A 21,620-nucleotide genomic window follows, 5' to 3' on the forward strand; every position below is an offset into this window, starting at 1 on the left:
GTAAAACCACATGTAAATATACATAACACAAAAACACTAGATTTGCTTCATGCAAAGTAGAGCGTTTGCTAAGATCTGATGTTTTATGTCAAAGCAGTTCACACACTGAAATGTTGATCCACTGATTTGCTGTGTAAATCTCACACCATTTGCTTTGGTTGCAGGTAGATTGCCACAATCGCCTGTATTTTACACTGAAATGTCTGCAAAACACTAACCACGGAGCAGCAGTGAAACATGAAAAATGTGACACAAACCACAAATGCAGAACATTCACCTTCAAAATAACAGTTATAACAAACACATTTCAAAAGGTGAAACTTCTACTTTGAAGGCAAATGACTTTTATTTCCTGTTTGTGTAGCACTGGTCACTTTCGAACCACTAGTAGTTTGTAGTTTGTGAGTGTTTGCAAGCAAACAGAGTGACAGGTCTTCTATACTAACTACAGACAAGCATAGCAATGTGCTAAAGCAATCACAAGCAGGATTTCGGTGCTGCACCACATAATCCACTGTGACCAATGTTACGCAAGCAATTACCAACAAACTCCAGCAACCAGTTGCCAAACAGCCACGGAAACACATTTTTCTCTGCAACTACTGGTTGCCGGGGGGATGCCAACTGGTCTCCAAGCCGTGTGACTGATGCCTAAGTAAAAGGGATTAGACGAGACCTAAATAATGAGGGCTCTCAAAAACTTACGTGGCATTTACACATCAACACAGCTATTTGGAGACACCATGGACAAGTAGTCTTTCCTGTTCACCTGAATGTCACATGTATAGTTGGTGGGCTGTAATATGCAGTCTAAGTGGCGAGACTATGGAGCCACAAAAAAGGCATGCATGCAGATGTCTGTTCAGAGCCACACTGAGCGAAGAGGATGCTAGAGGAAACCAGAACACAGCTATTCCTGTTTATAGGTTACAAAAACATCTTCTTCAATCATAAAAGACTGGCTTATGAGTGACAGCCAGGATCAGTTTCTCCTCCAAAATCGTTGCCAGTATCGATATCATAAATCCCAGCCTTCTTATTTTTGATGAGTCAGTCAGGGAGAAGTGACAGTGATGAGTGCTGTGCTGATCCAAATATTTAGAGTAGCTGAGAGCACTGTGAGAATCACACAAAAAAAAAACAAACAAACACTGAAAGCATTTGTGTGTCATCGGCTTCAAAGGATTTGTAAATGAAAAGGAAAAATGCTGCCTGACCATACAACCGTGCGATGAGAGCCACAAGCGGCTAAATGATGTCAAAAAACTGGCACAATAGCAACCTGAGAAGCAAACAGTAAGGGCCAGACAGTGCTGGCTTTCAGTGATGGGACTTTTTAAAATAAGAGGGAAATTTTCATAATATATCAAAAAATGACTGAATGTTTGGGGGGGGGGGGAATTTAGATGAGTCATCAAATGTTCTAGGTCAGCTTGTACTACACCTCCATGGTCCATCAAATTACAAACACTGGTGTCATATTCACTGTTTTTAAACCTTTGTCCTCTTAACTGCTCTGAAAGAAGTGGGAAGAGTTTTTTCTGTGTCAACAGAGAAACCCTGTCCCTTCTCACTGTTCAACCACACGAGACTAACGTTCCACAAAGGAGACGGAAAAAAAAAAAAAAAGTTTAGTTGTAAACAAATACTGATGTCTCATCATATTTATCAAAACCAAAACTTGAAAATAACCATTTTTCTTAGAGATAAACTCTAGATACTAGAAAAATGCCCAAGGCTTATTTCGCAACACTTTAATCATCAGCATCAGAAAAAAGTTGCATTTACACAGACTAGAGCTCGAGGCCAACAAGTGCAATCCCTGAAAAGTGGCAAAACAAATTTAGGGCTTTGGTTAATATGGCTCTTTTTAATTTGATCCTTCTACAACAAATGAAAGTTGGGCCAGCAGAGGGTTTTAAGAGATTAGGGAATACTTCTAATGTACTGGATCTGTCTGATGATAACAAAAGTGACCTCAGACCTGACACAGAAGGCCCCCTTTCACCCTGAGCTTAAACCTATCAGGGAGCTTAAAACAACAACAAAGCCATATTACGTGAAAGCGCTCTATGTGAGCGCCGTGGGAGGCCACACGTTGTTACCAAACTCTCATTGCACGCAGCAGTATATAATGTAAAATTGGATAATCCATTAACCAAGCGGATTCTAGGCCAACTCACTAATACCTAGAGCATACCCTTTGACCCCTCATGTATTATATCTGACATGTGAATGGTGCAAGTAAATGCAAATGTGGACCCACAGAGACGCTTTCTCTTTATGTTATACGTGGAAGTTCCCTCCACCTCTTCCCAAATACTTGTAATAGCATTAAAGGTACTTTAGAGTCTGAACCTTGTTGCATTACTGCTCTTATTTCTGCGGATAAATGCTTTCCATTTAGTTAAGCCATGGCATTTTATTATACATTTATTTTAAATGTATATGTTTGTTGCTATATCGTTTTTCAGAATCCAATAAAGCTCAATCAGTATTATTACCAGACAAAATAAAGAATTACCATTGAGGTGATTTTTAAATACACAGCAAAGGTCACTTTCTAGATGCCATTTCTTCTTTCTTTTATTTATTCATTTTTTTAACTGTATTGTTGGACTAGAACTTCAAAGTGAGCTTGTTAAAATGTTTAAACTAGTGCTGTCAACGTTAATCTCGTTAAAATGATGTTAACACCATAACCGCATTAACGCGGCAAATCTCCGTTAGCGAGTTAGCGCGGATCGCCTCGTGCGTGGGGCTGCACGGCGTCAACGCGTTAGCGTGGTTAGCTCGTCAACACATTAGCACGGTTAGCTCGCCAATGCGTTAGCCCGGTTAGCTTGTCAACGCATTAGCGTGGTTAGCTCATTAGCGCTGTGCAGCCCCATGCACAGGGCAATCTGCGATAACTCGCTAACGGTGATTTGCCGCGTTAATGTGGTTATGATGTTAACGTCATTTTAAGGAGATTAACGCTGACAGCACTAGTTTAAAATAGTATTAAAATTTTCATATTCTACAATATCTACACACACACAAAAAAATAGTACACTGAGGAAATTAAGGCCATTAAGTTTGGCTTTGAACGATTATGAAATTGGATACTAGGTAGCATTTTATTTCTAGCTAGGGAGTTTATTGTTGTCTTTCTGTTTGATTTTACATAACTTATGAGACTTTATTCTCTGCAGATTTTAATGTTAATAATTTTACAGTAAATAAATGTCATTGTTTGCTATATCTGAAAGTCCTTCAGCAGGATTTTTTTCTCTAGGATGTGTTTGTTTGGATCCATATCATGGAGAGATCTTCATGTTCCCACGGATGTCAGGTAAAGGTCATCTCAACAGTTGACAACCAGTCATCTATTCACTCAGATGCTTTCAGGCTCTTTTACAAATTTCTCACATTTCTTTTCTTGAAAACAATAATAAACAATTACATCTGTAAAACTTTTATGATTCTGCTAGGACAACAACACTCATTACGGGTTTGTCTAGCTTTAGCAGACACTCACGTTTCCAATCTGTCAAAGCTGTGCTGTCAAAGCAAACATCCTTTTCAGCTGATAGAGCTTTGTTTGCTTCAAACAAACACCTCATATCTGTTGCAAATAGGGGAAAACCCTGTTTGCAAAAGATATGGCCTGAAATCTAAGTACATCAGTTCCTGAAAAGAAGCTACCACGCTAACACGAATAAGCCCCAAATCACAAGTCAAAATCAGAAGATATATTTGCTTAATCCCAAAACATTACATACAAGTACCACAAAATGGCCTTGAGGGTAACGAATAACCTGTCACGCCTCCGTTTTGCATACACAGCCTGTTTCTTGCAGATACAGAAAACTGAAGTCGTGATGTACGGGTGCATCGGGGACAAATGCGAGGTTACGTGAAGACTCAGTCCCAGGTGTGAGCCGGTGGAGTGGAGACAGTGGCTTCCAGTCAGGATAATGATTTGGGTCAGTAGGTAACTACGTTCCTGGACCACGGGGGACTTGTTGCCAATTAATCCTGCCAATGAGCCAAGTGGGCACTGGAGACTGATAAATGCAGCTCTTTCAAGGAGTGATGGGGTAAAACTTCAACTGCTGACACCACAGTCAGAGTTAAAATGACACAGTAAGATTAGGAATTGTACCAAGCCTGACGTAATGGAAAACCACAACTCTTCCCAGTCAATTAAGCATTGTAAGCACTGCCTTAACTTCTCAAACACTGGCAGAGAGCACTGAAATCCACTCCAAACACAAAACTCTGAAACATCAGGTTTTACCAACCACTTCCTCTCGTGTCTACAGTTCCTCCTCGACTTTAAATCAACCTCAAAAGAGAGGTTTATGCTATGGTATTTCCCCCAGTCTCATTGACTTTATGAGAACAAAAGGCAACTTCTGGGCAACAACAGACTTTTACACACACACAAAAAAAAAAAGTTCCAAAATGTATGAGTCTGAATCTGGTTAAAGTTTCAGGTCATTTACAGTGCTAATAATAAGCGTTTCAAATCGCTTGGTTTCACAGCATACAAAGGTAAAATCTGAATTCTTCGTCCTGTCATCATTTCAATCTGTTTTATGTTTTGGAGTTGAAATGTTCTGGCACCTCATTAACAGCCCCGTGTTTTGCCAACTGCATGCTTCAGTAATTTGATGGTCTTTAGAGGCCAGCATCTGTCACTGCGTGCCAAGCAAGTGTAAAGTGTCCCATTAGCCTCGAGCTTCTGTCTAATCTGAGATTAATCATTTAGTGGCATCTGATCCTAAACGATTGGGGCACCTCTCGTCCTTTACTGTGTGAAATATTTACTGTTATGACGATGGCTCCTCTCCACGAAAAATCTAATCGGGACTTCTCACCTCAACTTGCTCAGAAACAAAAACTTGTTCTGTTGCGCTGCAATGCGCAGAAATTCTCCCACATTTTATGAATATTTTCTGAGCTGCAGGCCCTTGAAGTAGACGAGGAGGGGGCAGGAGGTTAAGATTTAATGCTCTTTAATTCATGTCATTCTTTCCAGCACGTTTTGAGCCTTCATCACCCCCTTTGGGAATCAAGATGAATCATATGAGTATCATGACCATCACTTATATATGTGAATAAGATTAATGACATCTGTCTATTATATAGGCACCAGTGTTTTTATGTTCCATTTTACCACCCTAAGCTACACTTGCTTAAAGTCTTATTATAAGACTAATAGAAACAGTTTTCATACAAAAGGAATCATGGCTAGAAAAAGAGTCTTGCTCAGACGTGCCAGAGAAAATATGAATTAAAGGCTGATGTTGACGTCTGAAACTGGACTCAAGAAAACATTTTAGGAAAGAGGAACTTCCGTGGGAACCCTTTCAGGAACTTCATAGTTTGATCAAAAAAAAAAAATTTGTTTTTTTTACTGGTTCATGCCTCCATAAAAAAGTCCCTGCTCCTCAGCGAGTCCCTTTTGTGTTCCAGAAACTGAGAAAGTATAAACCAGTAGGAAAAATCAATAGAACAAAAGATGGGAATTTCAAAAACAAAGGGCAGCAAGAGCACGAGAGGGAATCTGACATTGTTTTGTTCTACTCAAGCAGAAAACAGCGCCTTTAAAAGAAAAAAAAAACCCAAGTAGTTTCAATAAATCATTTTAGAGATGGGCCTCCCTTCTTTCCTTTCAGCTCGCCCTGATGGGTCAAATTTTGGAGTTTTCTGTATTTATAAGCCCTAAATTGCTTCTTTTTCCCCCCCTTTTTCTTCTCTTTCAAATGTTTTTTTGTAAATGATCAATTAAAAGTACCAACATATATTGAGCTTCTTTTATATGGTAATATTTACCTCTGAAAAAGGAAGATCCTGTCAAAGATGGCAGTTGGCCCAACATAGAATTGATGACATTTCTGAGTCAACCTGGATCAGTATGAAGAGATTTTAGGATAGAATCGTTTACCAGTAAAACTGGACTCGTTTAAGTTGGAATAAATATCCGATTTAAATAAGGACACATCATGGTGATGTTCTAAATATCAAGCTAATCTGGGTCCAGTTTTCCTCCTGCATGGTGTGCAGTGAATTTTCAGTTTAGGTAGAGGTAGAGGTATGCACACACTGACCGCTCTTGTTCTAAATTTATAGGCAAACTAAATCTAACAAATTGTGGAAAAATCCAAACTTGAACTTAAGAGAACACAATTCATGGCCACAGGCCTCGGGAGCCGAGAGTTCACTGGCAGCGTACGGAGGGAAAGTCTGAGCTCTACAACAAAACCGAAACACAGTAAATTTAAGCAAAAGTTGGAGACTCGATTATTATGAAATATGTCGGCGTATGCCTGGCCCAGACAAGTCAACACAAATCTGACAACTTGCCAAACAAGAAGGTGGATCACAACAGTAAGCGCAGGGTGCGGGCCTCGTTTTGCAATGGAAACGCGGACAATTAATGCAGGCAAAGTGTTGAGGAAAACCTACTTCAAAGGGCCAAAGACCTTAAACTGAGGTGATGATTGGTGTTCAAACATGATAAAGGCCACCAGCATGCTGCCAAATCAACAATAAAATGAGGGGTGCGGCCAAAGCTTTGACTTGTCCTGAAAAATAATGCATCGGAGATTGTTTATTGACTCACTCTATCCAGCACGAGTGCGAGAGAAAGAAAATTCAGCCTCAGCTGCGAGGAAAACCCCTAAATCAAGATGCCCAGCCACACACATTCTGACATATGAATAAAGATTTGCGTATTTTGATTTTCCTCAAAAAGCACAAGTTCCAAAGCTTGACTAATTCCTGAATATGTCACGTCCATCATCTCTGATGCCACAGGAGAAAACAGGAGCCGCACCAAACGTGTGAGTTTGATCTGCACTCTAAAGGTCTAAGCAGCACAGGAAAATGGCTGTAAAGAAAACATCATTAGTTACAGAGTAAACAGGAGTTCAACAGAAAAACAGAAAGCAATCAAACCCTAAAGTGATTCTCGTTAATAGGAAAGATAATCTCCTCCACTTTAGCTTGATTCTCCTCAACTCAGCTGGTTCCTCAGTGTAATTGCTCCTGTTAATCATGCCTTAATTTGTTGACAAGATTCATTTGGAAGACTTGACTTTAGAGAAAGAAAAAAAAACTACACGCAATCTCCTCCAATCTGGGTGCGCCAGCATCTTGAAATTAAGGATATGCAAAGAAGACCGAGACCAGATTAAGTCATTTTAAGAGTATTAGAGATGCCCCTAAAGACTGATGTAACACCGTGATCGGCACGTGTCACTGCTTATTAAACCAGCAAAACTGATCAGCCATCTCATTCTTCTTAATAGGAATACTGAAGAAACTTCTGTTTGTCCCTCTTTACAGTACCCATGTAAGAGTTTTAGCTTGTTTATAATAAAAACATCATAAAAACCCCTAACGCTCACTCCCTGCTGGCTCACAATCCAAAAAAGCCCAGGGCTGGAGCTCAATATTTATTTAAGATAATTATAAATCTGGTTGAGGTTTTTTCTGCTTAAATTTTAGAGCTTCCCTCAAGGAGGTTTCGTCCTTCCCCCAAGGAGGTTTCGTCCTTCCCCCAAGGAGGTTTCGTCCTTCCCCCAAAGGAAAATCAAGGGAAAAAATACATTTTTATTGGTTAAATAGTCAGAAATTCCACTAAAATATATAAACTTTTGCTTAGCAAGATAACACAGACTTAAAATTTTCTTAAATTTCTTAAAAAGACCCTGATTAGGTCATTTTCCTATAAATATTGATGCCACTTTACAACTATCATTAAAATAAATAACACTACCACCTAAGCCGGGGCTTTTGATTCTCCTTTCATAAGGTTCCTGCAATAGACACGCATTTGAGGTTTAAGCCAATCAGTCTGCTTTTCAGTTACTTAAAATTTCAAGTTAACAATTATCAGAATTATTACATTAGAAAATAATTGGATTCTCACTGTATGTATAATGCTTGCCATCACTGAGCAGCCCTACTAGATATCTGTCACCAGATATCTCAGGACACCCTAAAAGGTCACGTGTCTGACCCCCATGGCTCAGAGAAGTTTTTCCCACAAAGGCAGAAGCTACTTAACATTAAACGGTGTAAATAATCATTTCAAACATATTTTCAGTGGCATGTAATAAAACACAAATTAAAAGGAAACATTTACGCAGGCAGTTTATCTCTCAGGTTAAAAGGCTTACAGAGTCCCAGTGTAATTTAGAGATAGAAGTAATTAGATAATCAGACCACACCATCACTAAAATCAGCAGCCTGAGCCCTCGCAGCAAAGTAAAATCATTTACCTCTTGCTCGACTTGTGAAGTGGAAAAAAACTGCCAGGCAGCTGCCATTAAGTGTTTGAAGTGTGAAAGTAAGAGCCAGGAGGGAGGTCAGACCTGTTAAGGTGTAGCTATCAGTAAGAGTGGCTGTTTGCAAAACCAGAATTCTTCAATGACCTGAGCTGCCCCTCACTCACTCACACTCAACCACAGGACAGCTACAGGAAAACATACTGGGCTATTTAAAAAGTTCTGCCCCAAAAATGTGTGTTCGGTTTGGTCAGACATAACACTTTTTTTTGCATTTTTCACCTTCATCTCTAACTTTCTGGCATAACTGAGACATCTGCGTACAAAGTCAGTCTCGCAGTAAGAAAAATGTGTCACTGGAGCGCTGCGCTCATCTGAACTTTTTAAACATTTTCTGAAAATATCTGGTGAGCCAGAGAAACAATCCAAATCGATCCCCTCACCTTTTCATATTATGATAATAATGATAAAGGTTTCCCAAAAGCAGCCGCATTATATGCAAAAAAATACATGTGTGAAACTGCTACTTAAGCTCCTTTCAAGTGATTAGATTATAAATTAAGCACATAATGATACTCACAGTTTCTCTTTAGATCACTGAGGCACACAAACTGCTAGCTTCACTAAATGGCAGTGACTTGGAAGACTCCTCTCACCCCCAGAAAGCCTTGTGCAGCTGAAATGACTCACATCCCCTCATCCAACCTCTGTCAACCATCATGAGGAGGTAAACACTTCCAAATATGGAGAAAATATGAAGACGGTATTGGAGGGCAATATCAGTTTGGTTTGCTTTTAGCTTGGAATGCCATACTCTGTGAGCCAGAGTCACTCCACGGAGCCAGTTCTGCGGTGCATACCTTTCACTTGGAATAATAATGATGATTGTAGAGACTTTTCACATTGTTTTTGGTTGAGTCTGACCTAAGATGGGTGACAGTGTGAGCTTGCTCTTATATTTAAGAGAATATAGTTTAAAAAAGGAAAGAAAGAAAAGAAAAAATGAGCGGCCTCAAAAGTACAGGAATGTCCAAGAAATGCAGAATAAAGTGAATATCAATATAATTCACTCCCTATTAACCAGGAAAGCAGGGCCAGATTAGCAGGTAAAAACAGCCCACGTGCTGTGAGGAGCGGTCTTGTCGCACAGATTGTCTTCAAGTGATTAAGAGGGTGTAATTAAAGTCTGATTACGCCCCACGAGTGCCATAGGTCAGCCGCTAAACAGCCGGTAGAAGAGAACATTACAACGCCCTGCATGGACTGGAAGTGTATTGAGGAGCAACTTGGCTTGAGAGTGCTCATTTCCTGAAACAGCTCAGCCCACTTCATTCAAATCCCACAGGAGAAGACCATTCACTGACACTTCAAGATAAAGTCATTTTCTGTTTTTGCTTCCCTCATTTCTAATGCGGGGAATCGTTTTCTGTAACAAACTTCATAGAAATCTGACTCAAAGTCAGTCTGAACAGTTAAATGAGAAGTCAAAGTTTTCCCCCTGACTCTAATGCCATATATGTAAATAATGTGCACCTGAGACATCTGTGATATGAAGGGTCTACAGGGTTAAAGTAAAGCTCTGCCCTTCTTTTGGCATTTGCATTACTTTCATAGGAAGCTGAACTCCAAGTGCATGTTTGGAAGGATATTAAAAGAGACTGCTAAATGGGGCCTCACGAGAAGGCAGCTGCAATGTAAACACAGAAGAGCCTTAAAAACTTCACGACTCATTTATGCAAAGACGTAAAGGCGCTTATAAGCCAGTCTGATGCAACTTCAGTCTTTGCACAAAACTTGAAAGCATCAGGTGGCAGCACGGAGGCGCACCCAAGCTTTCCAAAACAAATCATTAAGTAATACTTGATGATAAATCTCAAAGCAAAAATCAGCTGCCTGTCTAGTGACTGTCCCTCCTGGACTTTAGATGGTAATCCCGATTCTGCTTTGCAGCCTTGTGAGATTGACACGTTGGAGCTCCACCTGACACAGGTGTTGGTTACAATGACCCTGCCATTCACAGAGGACAGAGAAGACTCCTACAACCAGCATTCGGCCATGACAGTCCGATTTTTTCTTGATTTTGGCATCATTAGAAAATGATCATGCAAACAAAATAAAAAGAAAACAATCACCTTTTTTTTAACATTCATTTTGATTATGAAGTTCACCACTTTCCTTTACTGGGGTGTGTTTTCCACCCACATAAACACCCAAAGTCACTTGTTATTTAGTTCAACTCAATCCAAGACAATTATTAGACACGCTTCAGTCAACAAGATCTATCTGAAGGAAGAAAAGTTCACAAGGCTGCCTGCAGCGCTTACTGGTTTGAAGAAGTGGAAGACTGTCTGGAAGCAGTGGTTTACCTTGTAAGATATGCTTTATGGTCAAAATTATTCCCCAAGTCTGTGCTGGATGAACCTAATGAACCTAAAGGTGTGTCCACCATATCTGCTATCGTCTTGTTCTCAAGTTATCACAATATACAAGATTTTTAGAAAGCTTACCCTGACCTGGAGGTCGAGGTCTCTGAGATTTTTGGTAGATGCATCTATGGTATCAATCTGAAGCTCCTACATCATTTTCCAGTTATCGGAATCACAAGACTTTTCGAAAAGTTGATCTCTTGAAGATATAGAAATGCTACCAAAAACATAAGCCTCCTTTGTGGAAGTAGTTAAGATGATTCCAAGCATTCTTTTTTATTCGTAATGCCTACATTACCCACAATGCACATCCACTACCAAAACAAGTTGGAGATTGCGATGTATTTTGGAAGTGGCGGCTAATATGTTAAGTTTTTTCTTGCATTTGCACGACTCACTTGTCTCCACACTAAGGCTTGCTGATAAGTGACATTACACCTGATGTACAAAAGCTCACGAAGATAATAGAGCAATAACAAGTTCATAGGAATCCTCACTGGAAGGAACACAATGATTAACAAGTAACTCCTTGTACTGTTTAACACTGAGCCCATCATTACAGCTTCATTGTGGGCATGCTGCTTTTATGGTAGAACATGAAGTTCAGACCCAGGACTAAGTCCCTACGTTTCTAGTGTGGAAATTAGTACACTTAACCTTCCAACCAAGCTCTACAGGGAGTGCATAATTATTAGGCAAATGATTATTTTGTCCACATCATCCTTTTCATGCATGTTGTCTTACTCCAAGCTGTATAGGCTCGAAAGCCTACTACCAATTAAGCATATTAGGTGATGTGCATCTCTGTAATGAGAAGGGGTGTGGTCTAATGACATCAACACCCTATATCAGGTGTGCATAATTATTAGGCAACGTCCTTTCCTTTGGCAAAATGGGTCAAAAGAAGGACTTGACAGGCTCAGAAAAGTCAAAAATAGTGAGATATCTTGCAGAGGGATGCAGCAGTCTCAAAATTGCAAAGCTTCTGAAGCGTGGTCATCGAACAATCAAGCGTTTCATTCAAAATAGTCAACAGGGTCGCAAGAAGCGTGTGGAAAAACCAAGGCGCAAAATAACTGCCCATGAACTGAGAAAAGTCAAGCGTGCAGCTGCCAAGATGCCACTTGCCACCAGTTTGGCCATATTTCAGAGCTGCAACATCACTGGAGTGCCCAAAAGCACAAGGTGTGCAATACTCAGAGACATGGCCAAGGTAAGAAAGGCTGAAAGACGACCACCACTGAACAAGACACACAAGCTGAAATGTCAAGACTGGGCCAAGAAATATCTCAAGAAGGTTTTATGGACTGATGAAATGAGAGTGAGTCTTGATGGGCCAGATGGATGGGCCCGTGGCTGGATTGGTAAAGGGCAGAGAGCTCCAGTCCGACTCAGACGCCAGCAAGGTGGAGGTGGAGTACTGGTTTGGGCTGGTATCATCAAAGATGAGCTTGTGGGGCCTTTTCAGGTTGAGGATGGAGTCAAGCTCAACTCCCAGTCCTACTGCCAGTTTCTGGAAGACACCTTCTTCAAGCAGTGGTACAGGAAGAAGTCTGCATCCTTCAAGAAAAACATGATTTTCATGCAGGACAATGCTCCATCACACGCGTCCAAGTACTCCACAGCGTGGCTGGCAAGAAAGGGTATAAAAGAAGAAAAACTAATGACATGGCCTCCTTGTTCACCTGATCTGAACCCCATTGAGAACCCGTGGTCCATCATCAAATGTGAGATTTACAAGGAGGGAAAACAGTACACCTCTCTGAACAGTGTCTGGGAGGCTGTGGTTGCTGCTGCACACAATGTTGATGGTGAACAGATCAAAACTCTGACAGAATCCATGGATGGCAGGCTTTTGAGTGTCCTTGCAAAGAAAGGTGGCTATATTGGTCGCTGATTTGTTCTTGTTTTGTTTTTGAATGTCAGAAATGTGTATTTGTGAATGTGGAGATGTTATATTGGTTTCACTGGTAAAAATAAATAATTGAAATGGGTATATATTTGTTTTTTGTTAAGTTGCCTAATAATTATGCACAGTAATAGTCACCTGCACACACAGATATCCCCCTAAAATAGCTAAAACTAAAAACAAACTAAAAACTACTTCCAAAAACATTCAGCTTTGATATTAATGAGTTTTTTGGGTTCATTGAGAACATGGTTGTTGTTCAATAATAAAATTATTCCTCAAAAATACACCTTGCCTAATAATTCTGCACTCCCTGTAGAACCACGTGACAGAAAACACAGCAACATGTAAAAAGGTAAAACTCAGCAAAGCAAAAAAGCTCTCTTACTTTTTCTCCACTTTGACGTCGCTGTAGTGTTTCTGGAAGACGATGAAAGCCGTATGTTGAAGTCTGTTGACACTGAGAAATAATAAAAAAAAAAATCCTCAGTGTTACTCAAATGGATTACACAACTTTAATTGTGCTATGCAGGACCCACACTGGCATGGTAAGTAGGTCCTGTCATCTCACACACATTTTTTTTTCCATGACTGTGTTGTTCATCAGCAGAAAGATGAACTTTGGGCAGGCTTCCTATAAATCGTGCATGAACCTAAGCGCTGGTTGTCCATTTAAATTTGAGTCTGTCAAACACCTGTCACCCCTCTGGGAGCAATACTTCATAGCAAAGATGTAGAGCGGGAACAACAATGCTGACAAGTGACACCGCAGAAAATATTTCACCACAGCACAACAATTATTTAGCAGAGAGAACTAACAGACTAAAATTTAATATAAATGCACTCCTGACAGGTGAAGGACCAATTTGTTTGCACTGGCCATCATGTGTTCAAGTCAAAGCATCTCATTACTTTGTAGGGATTAGGCGTCAAATTTAAGACACTACATACTCCAGCAGACAGGTTCAATGAGCTTGGCTGATCTGACTTCCATCTGATTGTACCAAACCATCAGATGGAAGTCTGATGGTTTCAAAAATGTTGAATGTCCAATTTATCCAGCCAAAATTGGAGCAAAACTTTAAAAAAAAAAAAAAGGCTAAAACCTAATTCTGAATTGAAAGATAAAAGGGTGAAAAAATTGTGATAATATTTTAGTCCCTCCAAAACAGTCATACTGCAAGGCTCAAAATTAAAATCATCTTGCAACCAAAGACGGGCTGTGACACACATTTTTAAGCTTAAAAAAAAAACAACTATTAACTAGCCAACAGGAATGAAGATTGTAATAATGGAATAATTAACACGGTAACTTATTTATATACTAATTCTTATTCATGGTGATTGTACATGGATTTTCTACTGCTTATCCAGGTTGAGGTCACATGGGCAAAAATATGTATGCTACAAACACATTTACAAGGGCTAATTTCTGTATTGCTGCATTTTACACTGGTTTTGGTCCATTTACCAGTGACTAATATGCATGTCAAACCAAGAAATTACGCAATCCATATCATGCTTTTTATCAGATGAGTTACTTAAACTATATTATCTACTGATAATGTCAGCTTGCTCGCTCTATAATTATGGGATCTGGTTGTGTAACTGTGAAAGAGTTACTGACAAACAAGATCTGCATGGTGCACTGGTGAGGCATCACAGACGAATTTGGAAAGTTAAAACAGCACAGAGATCTGATCCATCACATTTATCAAATCTTTTAAATCTGGAGGTCATACCATCGTATGCTAACTAAAAAGGTTTCTGTAGGTACTTTTAATATATAAAGTATTTGGCTTTTGATATGTATTTGTGTTTGTATGATATGTAAGTGCTCCAGGGCAAAGGTTTCCAGGGTTTTCTGAAGGTCTTCAACATTTTTTTGTTTTACTAATTTTCAGTCCAGTCCTCGTACCTGACCATTTTCAGATGAATGATTTTTGGTTGTTTGTTTATTAAGCTACTTAACATTGATCTATGAATCATTCAAGGATAAGAACGGCACCAAACTAAATGGATGGACTGCTGTTGGGTCTATACATAAAAGCAAAGAACCACTTTTAAATTGTATTTTTGGGGACTTTGTTACTGGAAGCCTGTGGCAAAAAAAAACACCATTTGCTCCTATTTCTTTTGCAGAATCCATGAAAAATGCCAAAGAGTTGGCATTTTTCATACATTTGCCATACAAATGGATGGAAATAAAATTGTATTTTGCACCAACAAGGTGATTCCTAAATAGCGATTAGATTAAATCTTGGCACATCTTGGAATGGGGTGCAGCTATCTATAAAACACGGTAGAGGCTCTGTCATGTTTTGGGGCTCCATTTCAGCCAGTGATGTTGTACTTGTCATAGAAAAGTAAAGTTTTGATCCACTATTTTCAAAGATTGGTAATCAGCTTCATTCAAAACGCTCTGCCAATGCAATAAAATCACACCTGAATAGAAAAAACACACAATGGAACACTATCAGTCACGGACTGGCTTCCCTAGAGCCTGGACCTCAACATTATTGAAACAGTGTGGGAGGGAGAAACATCCATCTACGAAGCCTGGAGAACTATTCCTGAATACTACTTAAAGAAACAACAGAAAAGCTTTCCTGAAAGCTTTCAGGCTGTGTTGAAGAATAAAGGTGGTCACACCAAATACTGACTTTCAAGCTTGTTGGAACTGTAAAAACTCTGTTTTTGACCTATTTTCCTAGAAAAAGAAAAAGAAAAAAACCCAAAAAACTATCAATGGTGATTTTCCAAAGATGTCATTACATTAAACAGCAAACTGATGACTTGCGTCTCCATGAGATATAAAAATTCAACCTTTATGCTACTTTTTGTTTAAATGTTATGCTGAATGGACATTAGTTATATACCGTAGACTGCATTATTAGTAGTAGCATTGTCTGGGTTCAAGTGTGTATTTCTATCTGAAATCAACACTAATAAAATTCATCAAACAGATACCGCAAGTACTTACAAAATAAAAATCCCCCCGAAATGGTTTTAGCTTTGAAGGAGCCCTGCAGCTGTAGGGGACGACCCCGAATTATCCTACAGGATTCTTTTGGATTAAATAAGAGTCAGATAGGAGTATTGGGAAAACCAGCCCACTACATGTCACACCCCAAGCTGAGAAAACAGCAGAAGTCTTAAACAGGCACAGACATGTTATGCTATGCTGTGTAGGTTGCATCATGGGGCTGGTGGGGAACTGTGTTGTTATCGGTCCCAGGCGATCTTTGGTGTTCATTTAACATATTTGCATCAATTTTATCGTTTTTTGTGCAATAACAATAAACCCATTCGTCATCCTTTAAGGAAGTTTCATATCGACCCAAATTTAAATGATGAGTTTTGAGTTGATTAAGATCTGGATGCAGATTCAGAAATGTATGGAGTATGAAAAACTGGGAGATGGTGTCTTCAGCCACTCAAGAAAACATCACTGACCCATTCAGATCCAAATGTCCTTCAGGATCTAGGGATGGGAATCAGGAATCTAGTAGTTCAGTTCCTTGGAATTGTTAGTCTAGCTGCCTGTTGATGCTTAGTGGTTCCTGTTGCACTTGCACTACAATCCAATGATTTCAGTTCACAGGGCGTGGAGGAAATAGCAACGCCGTCTACAATGTTGATATGGACATAACTTTTTTTTACTGCACAAAAGGACAGGAGCGTGATAGTACAGTGGAACCCTGACTTACGAATACCCCATATTACGAAAAATTCAAGTTACGAAGGCACTGAACGGCAATATATTTCTGCCCGTGTTACGGCAAAATGCCCGTGTAACGAAATCTGCGGGCTCTGATTGGCTGAGCCTACAATGCCTACAATGCCTTCCAAATCATGTGACAACCCCTTGGCTTCCGTACTTGAGTTTCGCTGTTCCACTTGAACGACTTATTGTTGTTCTAGTTAGCAATTAGCCTATAGCCTATCGTTCAGCATCGCCTCACTTAAAAGGTGCAATGGGTGCTTCAACTTACGAAAATTTTCGACTTACGAAAGACCCTCGGGAATGAATTAATTTCGTAAGTTGGGGTTCCACTGTAAAGTGGAAACTGAATAAAGGACGGGAACAGCTGCATTAAGCTGCTAACACAACTTCGGCTTTATGCACAGACACCATGCTAATACTTAGCTAGCCAGAGAACATACTAACGCTAGGCTAGCCAGACACCAATGCTAACACTAAGCTAGCCAAGAACCCAAAGTGAAAGCTGTCTTTGGACTGTGGAAGGAAGCCGGAGTACTGAGGAAGACCCACACAGACACACGGAGAACATCCAAACTGCACAGAGAAAGGCTCTGGCCTGATGGTGGATTCGAACCCAGGATCAGCTTGCCAAAGCTAACCGCCATTCATAACAACACTAATTGTAATTAACCATCTACAGCCTTAGAAGATCCTTGGTTTATCACAGCTTATAGAGGTAGTGTTTTCTAAAAGAGGTGCTGTGTGAGTATGAAAAACTGGTGCCGTTTCTTTCAGAGAAGGACATTCTCATTAAAATATGTCAAGAAACACAAACAGTGGAATAACTTGACTAAAACTACCAGGGGGGCCAAGGCTCAAAGGCAGCAGAGCCACTCATCTTTTAAGTTTAACATCATCAACGCTGTCAAACGAGTTCTTTTTAGCTAGAGATTTTAAAGACAGTTTCGTTTAATGTTGCCTGAGTAGAAAATGTGTCGGAGCGACGCAGATGTATTCAGTTTGATGACAGCTCTCCCAAGGGACCTTGGTGTTATTGATTTGAAATTCACATCCAAGTCAAAGTTTGAATTCAGTCTTTTAAAGAAGAAAGTGAGATTTATTTTTCATTCCAAGGCAGAACAATACCTTCAGCCTGGACCAAGATTCTTGTTTCACTCACAAAGAGGAAGATGACGTCAGATCCATTTAGGTATAAAAGGGTTCAGTTTAGTCAACTTTCTGAGGAAATCTTGAAGCAAAATACGGAGGTATTGCCTCAGTACTGGTTACGTCAACAGACCAAACATTTTTAAACATATCTGCAAAGGAAAAGTCCATATCTCTGGCCACTATTTGCACAAGCACTCCTCTCTGGTTTACAGCCTGGCTTGTTGTACACTATATGGATGTGCATGACTTATTATCTGACAACTGAATGTTACTGCCCTGTCCAGTCACCGATACAAATATTAGTCGGGTAAACTAATTCTTCATATTTTATTGATGTACAACACCAGTTAACAACCGTTTTGGAGATGTTGCGTCACCTGTGACTATGCGAGTCTGAAACCCTTTCAAAAGGCTGTTAAACTGATGACTGTGTACGTGACAAATAAAAATTTGAATTTGAATTTGAATTTGAATAAACACACAATGTAAAAAGCAGAGACCCATACATTTACCATGAAACAATCTTACATACACTGCATCTGCATTTTAAAACCATCATCCTGTCAAACCATACAACAGCAGAATTATAGAGAAGTAGATGTGGGACTTAGCCTTTAAAGTTCCACTTTGTTGGTTTTTATGCACTGCAAAACTTCAATCTAGAAGGAATTTATGTGGGAATGCAAAGCAGATTTATTCATCCATTTTGTCCAGGTCATAACAGGAGTATATATCCCACCCAAAGATGATCACAAAACAGATATGCAGCTGGAATGACAGGCAACAGTTTTAACTGGTGCTGCAACAGAAGATTAGGAATACAGGACTATAGAGAGGCAATCACACATGATCATAAAATGCTTTCATTTATGCTTCTAAGAAGAAGAAATGATGCAGTATTTTTATTCATTATGATCGATGCTGGACTTTTAACCTGCCTAGTTTGTGTCTGTGCAGCAGAAATGAGCCTTCCCTGGAGGATGTCTGGGCTCTCCCTTAGAGAAAGGGTGAGGATCTCAGTCTCTCAGAAGTGGTTCGGAGCAGAGCTGATATTCCTCCACATCAAATGGAGTCAGTTGAAGTGGCTCAGACAACTGACTAAGTGCTTCCTGGACACCTCAGAGGTGAAATGTTTCAGATATCTTACAGGAAGGACACTCTGGAGCAGACCCAAGACAAACTGTGGAGATTATGTCTAAGTGTCAGTACCAGAGCCTACCACAGCCTAGAGGAGGTAGCTGCGAGATGGAGGTCTGGACATCTCTGCGTGGAGAGCTGCCTCTGTGACCCAGGACCCGGATATAAGCATTAGAAAACTGACCGATTGATACATTCAGTTCCAAACTGTAAAATAATTACACAAACGGCTAACAAACAGTCACTTGAGCTTCCCAGTCTCAATAAATATCTACACCAATGCCTGACTGTGTTGTTTACGAAAGACAAACTAATTGTCTCTTTGAGTTGATTCATTCTCTTCCAGTTGATGGGAAAAATGGCGGCAGAAGCTGGAAACACGTAGCAGACGACAGTGGTGGCCAAAAGGCCAATTGCAGTGAATGCAGGCTGCACTGATACATGTGTATGAAAGTGCATACAAGGTTGGACTTCATAAATGTCTGCAGTTACAATGTGTCACCACCATAAAACCATAAATCCAACATAATCCCCATGGCAGGCAGGCATAACATTGACTTTTGTACTATATTCCTTCATTTAAATAATGTAATAGATGAAAAAATGATGGATCATTGGGCCATGTCTTATCTCATAGTATCATCCCCCCCCAGTTAAGTGCTTCACTCTCAGACTGCAGGCTTACTGTGGGTCCTAGTATATTTAAAAGTAGAATGGGAGACAGACCTCTCATTTTCAGATCTCTCTTCTGTGGAACAGGCTTCCAGTTTGGATTTAGGACACAGAAACCTTCTCTACTTTAAAAGTTTCACTTTAAAACTTTCCTTTTTGGTGCAGCACGTAGTTAGGGCTAGATCGGGGGACTCTGAACCCTCCCTTAGTTACACTGCAATAAACCTGGCTTCTGGAAGTTTCCCATGATGCACTGAGTGTTTCTTTACCACTCTCTCGCCACTTCGCATTTAATCAGTTTAATCTCCAGCTCTCTGTCTTTTATCCTGTCCCCTTTGCCTTGTGTCCAGTCTTGTTATGACTGAGGTTTCTTCCTGTTAAAAGGGAGTTTTTCCTTCCCACTGCTGCCAAGTGCTTACTTACAGAGGGTTCTCTCTCTATCAATGCAGAGTCTTTACCTTACATTACTGAGCACCTAGTGGTAGCTGTTGTTGTGATTTGGTACTATAGAAATAAAACTGAACTGAACTGACAGTGGTGTATGGTTTAATGATAAAAACTTTATTTTCTTTCTTGTTATTTTTTCCCTCGAGTGGCCCCCAACTGAGCTCAAAGTGCCCACTAGATGATCCAACTAGGATGGGTGATATTGGGATGCATAGACGTTATAAGGTGGTGACGCTTATGCTAAAGTGGAAGAAAAATGTGTCCACGCTCAAAAGTACCGTCACCTGACAGTACAGTCAAAATTGTCACTGACGTCATCAGCGACAACATAAAGGCTTCTTTCCAAAGTGGAGAACACAGATTCGCATTGATAGTTGTTGTTGTTGGGTTTGTTTGTTTTTTATTGTTTCGCCTTTAAAAAGTTTGACTCCCCTGCTGTGAAGGATACTTCTGTAGCAATAACGCCAACAAAGCACAGATGTGTTACTTTGTGACACACGCGGCTATGAAAAGTACTCGAACAACGTGGCGAATTCGAGGCAAACGAGTCCAACAAGCAGCAACAGTGACGATACAAATAACTATTTTTTAGTAAACGGAAGTTTCTGGGCGCTCTAAAGTAAAAAGCAGCGACATGTTTCCCTTCTGATGGAGGGCTCTGTGGGGGCTCTGGTGTCTTCCGCATTGCTCTGCAGTAAACCACTGTGCTAAATCTAGGAGCCCCGCAGAGACGCCCCGAGTCTCGTTTAGCCAAATGAGCCGCTTCACAGTGTTTGAACGTGTTTTCTGTGCATGACTGAGTCCAGCTCGGCACTAGCTAGCGACAAGTTAGCTCTGTTAGTTTCCCCGTGTCACAGTCCTACCGGCCCGGGCTCTGGTACAGAGTCCACGCCCTCACTGTGAACCCGTCCGAGCTGCAGTAAAATCCACATTACATCCCAACAAGGCCGAACAAAGTGAGCACGAACTGCTCCAGAGCCGGGTTCTTAACAGCAACACGTCAAACTGCACCGGAAACCGCCCGTATGTTTGAAAAGGTGCGACGTATAGTTTCACTTACCTCGCTTTCTAGGAAACCTAACACAGGGGCTGAAATCCCACCAAAAACAGTGAAAACTACTTGATCCAAATTCTGGGAGAGTTGTAGGCAGTGACGTCACGCTGAAATTCCAGCTCGTCTGAGTCAGTTCAGAGGTTTGCCCATGTAAGGCAGCAGGCCAAAACAGCACGGCCCTCAGTGCGCACACATCTCCGGTCTGTGCGCACAGCTGCACGCTGCAGTCAGGCAAAGGTCCACGCTGGAGGCTTTCTCCTCAAATAAAATGTCATCCTAATAAATACTGAAAAATTGAACGTACCGATACTTAGAACCCTTAAAATGTAAATGAAAGAAGAGTGTGCAGTGATTTGGTGTCAAACATGTGGCCTGGGGGCCAGAAGTGGCCCTCCAAATAAGGGTCCGGTTTAACTTGTGGTATTTGTTTGCATATTTCACTCTCTTTATTCGAGGTGTTGTTGTCATATTGCAGAAACAACAACCTCTGCCTGTTAGTATCTGACATCACCAAAAACAAATAAATACAAAATGTTTAAAAAATAACACAAAACTTTGTCAAGCTCATCTTCAGCCGACAATACAAAATATGGGACAGCCTAGATTCTATCCCAGGTTTTCTCATGGGCTGTATCACTACAAAAGAAACATGGGGGCCAGAACCAGCACTCCAAATGCTTTCCAGTCCAGCCCACGGGATGCCTTTGCAAAGTGTGAGATGATTACTTAACCTGTCACAGGTAATCACATAAGTTAGACATTAGATGTGACAGGAGGTACAAGCCAGAGGTCCAAACAGTAAGTTTGGAAGTTTGGA

General features: G+C 40.4%; 1 protein-coding gene across 4 annotated transcripts in view; it reads right to left on the reverse strand.

The window, feature by feature from the left end:
• Nucleotides 1–21,036, reverse strand: part of lpp (LIM domain containing preferred translocation partner in lipoma) — a 183,770-nt gene extending 162,734 nt beyond the window's left edge. The window contains exons 1-2 of one of the 4 annotated variants that reach the window (XM_026159643.2): nucleotides 20,810–21,036; nucleotides 13,006–13,077 (exon numbers count right to left, since the gene is read on the reverse strand). The gene's annotated coding sequence lies outside the window, so the exon portion shown is untranslated. Of the gene's footprint in view, nucleotides 1–8,862; nucleotides 8,913–13,005; nucleotides 13,078–15,600; nucleotides 15,703–20,809 lie in introns of those variants that run through there. The other 3 variants (XM_080297987.1, XM_026159644.2, XM_026159645.2) reach the window with 3 other exon arrangements.
• Between the last annotated feature and the right edge of the window lie 584 nt (nucleotides 21,037–21,620).

This window comes from Astatotilapia calliptera, chromosome 23 (genome assembly GCF_964374335.1).
Source record: "Astatotilapia calliptera chromosome 23, fAstCal68.1, whole genome shotgun sequence".
Classification (NCBI taxonomy): Eukaryota; Metazoa; Chordata; class Actinopteri; order Cichliformes; family Cichlidae; genus Astatotilapia; species Astatotilapia calliptera.